We start from the raw sequence: 8760 nt of genomic DNA on the forward strand, positions 1-8760 counted from the left end.
GTGCGGTTCCAATGGTGTGATGTGTTTTTTCACACTGGGGATTTGTAACTAAAACATATCATTAAAAAAAAAAAAAAACAATGTAACACAACAGCTAGAAAAACGATAAGAATAAGTCTAAGAAAGAATTCACTAAACCTTTATAAAGAAAGCTTTTAAATTATTTAAAGGATACAAAAGAAGACAGGATGGAGGGTAAATATTCTACATCCAATAATGGGACAGATCAACATTTGGGGAGATGGTAATTCTACTTCTGGGCAAAAGCCATATTTTAATAAACTTCCAATAAAATTTTTCAGTTTTTGTAAACTTCAACAATCTTATTCTAACACTTACATGAAAGCAAAAAGATCTGTGAAAAAAAAATAAATCAATTTTGGGAAAAGAGAGAAGGAAAAAGGACCTAACCAAAAGATATGAAACAATTTAACAAAATGATAGTTTTAAAACCATGTGGTGTCGTGTCGGTATAGAAATATTAAGTACATACACGGAAGAAGTCTGAAAGTTCAACAACAGACCCGTGCGTGTCCGGGGTGACATCACATTTCAGTGAGAAAGTGCTCAATTGTGTCATGGGTGATATCAAGTGTGACTGGACCATCTCGTGGGTAAAACAAAGTTGGAACTCTTCCTCACATGCGAAGTAAGAACAATGATCTCTAAGTTGGTTAAAAACCTAAATGCAAAAAGTATAATAATAAGGCTAACGATAAATTGTAGGAGAAAACTTTATCTTGAATTGAATATGGGCTTCTTACAGAATACTAAAAAAGTATAACGTCTAAGGCAAAAATAAATGGATGCCAGGGTCACAACCTGAAAGACTTGGGTTCAGGGTAGAATGACACCAACACCGTGAACAGATGGGTAACAGATAGGGGGAAAAGTTGCCTCTTTAAAAAAAAAAATAAAACAAGAACCTGACATCTAGAGTAGGATTGTTGAAAAGCAGCAAGGCGAAGACAACAGATTTTAAAACCCAGTGCGGCGTAGTGACAGGCACTTCATAGAAAGGGAACCCTCAGTGATGCTGCGTGGTGGAGAGGTGGCGATGTCATCAGGGATGGCGGGGGCGCAAGTCAACACAAAGATGATGTGGCATTTTGCACCCAGCCCTCTGACTGGCAAAGCTTCCAGAGTATGGAAGTGTCAGTGAGGACGTGGCACAAGGAAGCCCCGTGCGGTGCTGGCGGGAATGCAGCCCGCCGCAGGAGCCCAGGGAGGAAGAGAGACAGCGTCCCTAGTGGAGTCCCTACTGGAGAAAACCCAGCGAAACCATAGAGGCTCAAGCATGAGGAAGGCGCAGTGTTTGCGGGTGGGCGTGGGGGGCCCAGAGACCATGCAGGCATCTTTAGCAGGAGGGAGGAAATAAATAAGAGGTGCTGGATGCAAACATGAATCAAAGGTTAGGGGTCTGTGCAGAAATGTAGACACATTTGTAAAGCACAGTATTGAGAGAGAAAAAATTAAGACATAATGGCAATTTAAGATAAATACATAACTCTTGAAAATTAGGTTTTCCCAGTTGCACAAATATTTAAGGACAGGTAAAAGTATGTTAGAAAAAGTGATTCGACTCGGTGGAAAAGGGGAGGCTAAGAGTTAGGAACTAGGGTGAAGAGTGAAACAATGGAGGGGCTCTAGGGGATGATGGAGATGGAGACCAAGGTGTGGGGCATAAGGTCAACCAACAACAAATGAGTAAAAGCACATACTTGGGATGGACCAGAGTCCAAGACTTTAGGATACTTCGGGATACCCAAAGTTTTATGTGGTATCAGTTCCGGTCTTTTCCCCTCTTTTTATTGGCTGTGTGTTGGTGTGTTGAAAATGTGAGTGTGTTGAAAATGAGAACAAAAGTGTGTTGAAAATGAGAACAAAAGTCCTGCACTCCAAATTCGAGAAAGAGAAGGCAGACGGCTGGCTCCTTCATCCTGGCAATAGGTAATGTCCAAACATACAAGCTGGTCCCCAAATCGAGGACAGTTCCCCTCAGTGGCACACCTCTGAGGGACAGCTACCAGTGGCAACCTCATTCCACTAACCAGGCATCCACGGCCAAGGTCACCCAGGCCCCAAATCCTCCCTCTTCCCATGTCCGCCAATCCCCGAGTGCCTGGCTGCCCTAGCCCCACGCTCCAGAGCGGTCACTCCAACACTCTCCCTTATTTAGTGAGAAATACTCTCGGCTTTTGGCTTCAGTGTTTCTCTGAGTGGTGCCCACTTGCTTTGACAAGATAATTAGGCCTGTCTCCTGGAAATAATGTGAGAGGCAAATGATACCCTTTGTGAAGAGCTCCCGATGAAGGGGCCTGGTCCAGGTGGGAGAGCCAGTCCAGCAGAAACACATCTGCCAGCTACGGACAGGAGAGGAGATGCTGAGCAGAGATGGCCAGGCTGGCCTGGACCATCCACACACCCCCACAGACTGTTGTCCACACAGTCATCCACACACCTGTCCACACTGTTATCCACACTGTCATCCACACACTTGTCCACATTGTTGTCCACACATCTGTCCACACACTTGTCCAATACCTGTCCACACAGTCGTCCACACACCTGTCCACACTGTTATCCACACTGTCATCCACACACTTGTCCACATTGTCATCCACACACCTGTCCACACTGCCATCCGCATTCTTGTCCACATACCTGTCCACAGTCATCCATACACATGTCCACATACCTGTCCACATATCTGTCCGCACTGTTGTTGGGCAGATCCAGCCACATCACATCTGCCCATTGTCCTGGAAGTCCTGACTTGAGGTCATTTCTCTAATGCACTAACCGCAGCGTAACCGATGAAGAACAAGAAGGAATGTGTGAGGAAACCCAAACACAGCCCGAGGTGGGAACAATGACGGTTGCTGGACTACCGTGACTGCAGTTGAACAGGCATGTGAACCATAAAACTAAGAAACAACAAATGGAACAAAGTAGAAAACAAGAAGTGGTTACATGAACGTAATTGTAGAAGTACATCCAGGATTGTACTAAATGTTCTCTAAATAAGGGACAAAATTGTCAGACTCAGTGACGACACGAAACCCAGACATATACCACTCAGGAAGGATGTGTATTAAAGATCCGGACAGGTGGAGGCTGAATACAAAATACTGGGAAACGATGCATCACCCAACACTAATCCGTGGAGGGCTGATGTGGTCATTGTAAGACCAAGTGAGGTATCGCCCGTGATAGCCGAGTTAGAGCAATGGAGAGGAAGGAGTGGACAGCCGGGGGCTGAACCATCGCTGGTGCCCAAGGGAAGACAGCCAACCAGGAGCCCTAACTGTGCTTCAGAAGTGGGGAAATTAGGGTGTTCACAGCTGCACGGAAGCCGTGCCCCGCCCAGCGCTCTGGGAGTCCTGCGGGAGAAGCGAAGGGCACCAGCAGCCCTTCCCAGCCATGCAGGGAAATAAAGGTCTTGGGAAAGGGCAATCCATGGTTTGAGATCTAATCCAAGAGAGTAATTCATTAAAACAAAATTGCTAGTCTGTTTTTGGACACACAATGTGTAACAATGTGATTTTGTGCCATCAGACTGAAAGGGCTGGGGACAGACCTGTATAGGAGCAGAGTTTTCTGTGGTTGGTGATAAGCTGGTATAAATTAAAATTACTGTGATAACCAGGACACAAAAATTACTAACCATAAAGGTAATTAAGCTGGGGCTTCACTAAAATTAAAGACTTCCAAGGATCAAATTAAGAACCTCTTTAATCAAAGAATAACTTTAAAAGGGTAAAGGGATAAGCCACAGACAAGGAAGAAGTGTTTGCAGTATGTTGTAACCTATGGCCAGTATATAAAAATGAGTCTAACCAATTTCTTGATAGAATAAGACAGCCAATAAAAAGAGGGGAAAAGACCGGAACTGATACCACACAAAACAGTGTATCAAAATGGCCAATAAATATGAAGAAATGCCCATTTCATTAGTCATCAAGCAATCAAATAAATTTTTTCCTTCCTTTTTTTCTTATTTCAAGTTTTTATCTAAATTCTAGTTAGTTAATGCATATGGTAAAATTGGTTTCAGGTATAGAATTTAGTGATTCATCGCTTACATAGCAAAATTTTGAAAACGGACTGAACCAAGTGTTAGAGAAGACGGGGGCTGGCGGACGCTCTCAGACAGCGCCGTTGGAAGTGGAGACTGGTACAGAACTTCAGAAAGCTATTGGACATCATCTACCAAAAATGAATGCGTGCACACTGCGGAGCCCAGCCATCCTCCAGTGAGGCGCGCACACCCCACAGAAACGTGTGCACACGCGCCCCGCAAGACCGCAACAGTCACAGAAGCCAAAAGGTGGAAGCAGCTCATGTGTCCACAACGGAGGAATGGGTAACACAACGTGGCCCAACCACGCAACGGAATATTGTTCAGCCATAAAAGGAGTGAAGGCCTGACTCGTGCACACCACAGAGGAGCACTGAAAGGGTCATGTGAAGTGAAAGAAACCACACACAAAAGGCCACGTACTGTATGACTTCACGTATGTGGAATGCTCAGAATAGACAGATCTGTGGGGACCGAGAGTGGATAGGTGGTCACCAGGGGCTGGGGGAGGGGAGGGCGAGGAGCAGTGTTTGCTGGGCATACGTTCCTTTTCGGAGAGAGGAAAATATTCTGAAACTGGTATCGCCAATGGTTGCACAACGTTGTGAATGAATGTACTTAGTGGCACTGAATTAAGCCTGTTTAAATTGGTCCATATCTTAAATTTTAGGTTACGTGCGTTTCGCCACAGAGTTTAAAAAGGAACACAGCGGGGCTCTGGTGGCGTTTCCTTCTTCCTCCATCCCAGAGTCGCCCTCTAAACCCTGTTCTGTGACTCCTTAATTGCCGACTCTTCCCTGGGGCTTGTGGTGGGCAGAATCGTGACACCCCCCACCCAAAGATGCCCACGTCCTAATGCCCAAAACCTGTGCGTGTCACCTTACCTGGTAAAAGGGACTCTGCAGATGTGGCTAAGCGTCTGAAGTCAGAGATAATCCTGGATTATCGGTGGGTCCAAGGTCAACATCAGCATCCCTAAAAGAGGGTCTTCCTCTCTGGAGGGTCAGAGAAGGCATGACAACAGATGCACAAGTTGGATACTTTGAGACACACTGGAAGGTGCCACACGGCTGGCTTTGAAGACACAGCAAGGTCCCCACGCCGAAGCAGGCGCCTCTGGGAGTCGGGAACAAAGGCAGGAGAGTATTCCTCCCGAGCGCTTCAAAAGGGGTGCAGCCCTGCCCGCCCAGTCTGGACGTTGCTCTCTGGAGTTGTGAGACGATCGATGTGTTGTTTCAAACCACTCCCTTGTGGGCATTTCTTACAGCAACGGTGAGGTCTCAATGCAACCTCTGAACACCGTCAGTGTCCCCACCGGCCGGGCTGTGCTTCTCCACCTTCAGGCCGCTGCCCTGCCTTCCCACCCATCTCTCCTCCTGCCCCCTGCCTCCCAGGCTCGGCCGCCAGTGTAGACACAGCCACCGTCCGCTCTATCTTGCAAACCCGTCTCCCAACTGAGAGGAGCTTCGGTGTTCTCAGTGGCTCCCCACAGGAGGCCGGGGGAGCAGACTGGTAATTACGCTCCGCTCTACAGAAGGCATTACAGAATCTTCCAATTAAAGGTATTTTAATTACTCCTAGTCCCGAGGCCCCGGCTGGGTCTGCAGCCGGCCAATAAGGATGCCACCAGAGAGCGCAAATGGGATTCTTCCCCTGGCGGGCTCTCCGAGGCCTACCTGAGCTGGTATCTTTCCCTTCGGAATGCACTTTAATTAGGCACTACTGGTCACAACACTTCACATCTGAGCAGGAAATTGTATCATCCCTTTAGTGACAATTAAAAGGAAGGATTTTCCTGCAGGTCATCAGGGGCATCTCTGAACATTGCCCGGCTGTGCGTGTCTTCCTCCACTTTAATCCCGTTGTCTCGTTCCTCGGGGCACCGTCCTTTATTACTTTCAAAACCTTATCAGGGAGGAAGAAAAACAATCAGATTAAGCTCCAATGTGCAATGGTTTATCTCCAAATAGCTGGAGTCCCTATAACCCATCTCCAAGACCATCTAGAACTTTCCTCAGAGGGAAGCCACCCGGCCCAGGCCTGGAGAAGAGGTTCCCCTGCAGAACCCGGCACCCAGGCTTCCTGGTCCCGAGCGGCACAGACCGAGCTGGGAGGCGGGTGCCCGGCTGACCGCCAGTGTGTGTCACGGTTAAGACCCAGATGACCACCCGGCGGCCGCTCCTCATTCTCCACCGGGGGGATCTGAACCCGAAAGAGAACTGACCTTGGCTTCCGGAGTTCAGGGCAAGCTTAAGGTTAGGATCTATTTACCTGGGTGGGTAGACTCTGAATATCTCAGAATATTTTAGGAGTTTGGAGATAGAGAAGAACATGCTTTTCAGAAGACCCATGACCATGAAGGGGCTCAAGAAAATGTAGGACGTGGTAGAGGAGCGTCTGGCGGATCTCAGAGGGAATGCCTGTCCCCGCGTCCCTCGATCGGTCGCACCGCCGGCCCCAGCAGCCCCCCCCCCAGCACAGCGCACACGGCCGGCGGCGGCAGGTCCCAGTAAAGACGGGTGAATACATCTGTGGTCCCCACGGCCCACAGAGGGCCCATCCCTACATGTGAAGAAGTGCTCAGGGAGAGCACAGGGCTGCCGGAGGTGAGCACACATCCTTCCGCGGCTGGAGTCTCCCTTAGAACGCTGGCCTGGGGACCAGGGGGGACTGACCTCCCGAGGGGCGGGGACAGAAGCAGGGCTCTCTTCCCCATTCCTCCCAAAGCTGGGCGAGCCCTGTTCCTCCACCCTGCGACACGAAGCAGCCTCCAGGGAGAAGCTGTGATGTAGCGGTGAGAGCTCGAGGCCTTGTCAGCCTCATCCCTCAGGTGCCTGATCGTGCAGGAGAGAACATGGGCCAGAGGCACCACGTGAGCCCCAGAGGTCACGACCACCCAGGGCAGCCTCCAGCCTGTCCCAGCTCCTCTTGTTGACAGAATCTGCCAGCACGCTAGGCTGGACAGGACGCTGCGAGGGCTCCATGAGGCATGCCCTGTAGCGTTCATTCTGTGCGTTGTTTCAGCCCCCCAAATACCGAGCACCTTGCCAGTTGTTTTGTTCACGTCAGGCATCGAGTGTGAAATGAGCAACTGAGTGACCAGATTGTTTAAGGCCGTCCGACTCTCTGGGAAACACCAAAGAGGCCGAGAAGAGGCTAAAGCTGGCTGTGAATAGCCATGGTGCCTTGGACACATTATCAACCCCATCTCTCCCACTCCCTGCAGAGGGCCGAGAGCACCTGCCCCCCAAGGGTTGACTCAGACAGCAGAGTGTGCCCAGCCCGGTGACCAAGAGAATGACGTGTCCTCGGTGAAGCTCTCTCTCCCCCTCGGGGATGTGGTCTCCCCAAGCCGCTCAGCCCATCGGCGTGGGGAGAACGTGAACCCATGAAGGAAGCACCTTGTCTGAAGCAGCTAAGGACTTTTCAGAGCAAGAAACAAACAAAATAAACTCAAAAGCCTTGGCCCCTTTACGAAGTATCTGGCGGAAAAGTGTGGTGCTTGGAAACACTGGCTCCCAGCTGAAGGACCTTTCAGGGCAGAGCAACAGGGAGCTGGTGATCAGGTGGCCTGGGAGGACCACAAGCCTCGCTGGGGAGAGTGGAGGCTGGAACAGGGGAGAATGCCCCCCATAGAGCCTTCACGTGTGGGCAGTCAGGGTCGTGCAGGGTTTGAAGACCCCATGGATGTGGTTCTGGGCCGGGGCCCTGCGGCTGTCTGCTGGGCAGTCCCAAGGGCCTGGAATCCAGGGAGGAGAGCTTTTGGGTGCCAAGGGAAGCACCCAGATGCAGGAGAAGGTCAGCCCCGTCGAGCTTCTGGAGGCTGGAGGCTAGAGTGCGTCCTGCCCTGTGGGGCGGGGGGGGACACAAGAAGAGCCTCAGCACCTGTCACCTGAGCAAAGACACCGCCCACGCCCCACAGAGGCCCCCAGCCCAGCGCAGACCCTGCTCTTACCGGAGGGAATCTGCTCTGGTGGGGCTCCTCGCCGGGCTGGGGCGGGCCTTCCTGGGAGCTCAAAGGCAGACAGGATGAAGAGATACATTCTGTGGTGTAGACTGGAGTGTGTCCTAGCGCTCAGTGGGTGGGAGGTGCCGTGAAGGCTTGGTGAGGAATGGGCCATTAGCCCGGCCCTGGGCACGCAGGGATGAGGGTGGGGGGCAGAGGAGGCCTGGGCTGGGACAGGGTATGTCCTTTCCTTTGTCTGGAATTAAATTCACTACCCAAAAGTCTCAACATTGCCTAAAGCAAAAGCCCTGTTGGCAGCTCCATGCAGGGCTGGCAGAGGCTGAATGAGCAGGGAGCTGGTGCCTCGGCAGGAGCTTGGGAGGAGCTCAAGGACCCACACCCCTCAGAAAGCACCTGCGTCCTCGTGCGTCCCACTGCCAGGCCATCGTGCGAGGGTCAGACTATCACAGAGGCCACTCGAGGGTCGGCTCTGATGGCAAACTCAGCAGCATCACCGAGGGGCCCCCGCAAGCCAGCGAATCCCCACATGCTGTCACACTGGGGAGGCAGGACAGACATCCGGGCAGCAGAGGCCTGGCTGGACAGGGTGGCTGTGAAGCCCCCGGACCCTACACACTCCTTGGGAGCTTTCTTCTCCGTGTCCAGCCTGTCTGTCCCCCAACACTATTGGGTTACAGGCTTATCACATCTGCCTGGGGTCTGCTGATTCCTG

Source organism: Zalophus californianus, chromosome 9, assembly GCF_009762305.2.
Source record: "Zalophus californianus isolate mZalCal1 chromosome 9, mZalCal1.pri.v2, whole genome shotgun sequence".
Taxonomy (NCBI): domain Eukaryota; kingdom Metazoa; phylum Chordata; class Mammalia; order Carnivora; family Otariidae; genus Zalophus; species Zalophus californianus.